The following is a 245-nucleotide window of genomic DNA, read 5'->3' as shown; positions in this document are numbered from 1 at the left end:
AGTGTAATTTAAAAAAGGGATTGAGAATCGAATTCTCCGGAGTCAAAGATGAGAAAGAGAGAAAGTAAAAAAATATCTCTTATTTGAAATACCAAATGATTTGCTGTGGAAGACGAGGAAGAGTCACTTTTTCAGCCTTTCCGTGATCAGGTGTAGCTGCGATGTCCTCGAGAGATTACTATGGTAAGAATCCCAGTTGCTAGAAGATATGTTGGTCGCATGAACTCATATTATAGGAAGGAGGA

Source organism: Penaeus monodon, chromosome 15 (assembly GCF_015228065.2).
Source record: "Penaeus monodon isolate SGIC_2016 chromosome 15, NSTDA_Pmon_1, whole genome shotgun sequence".
Taxonomy (NCBI): Eukaryota; Metazoa; Arthropoda; class Malacostraca; order Decapoda; family Penaeidae; genus Penaeus; species Penaeus monodon.
Note: the sequence above shows the minus strand (reverse complement) of the source record.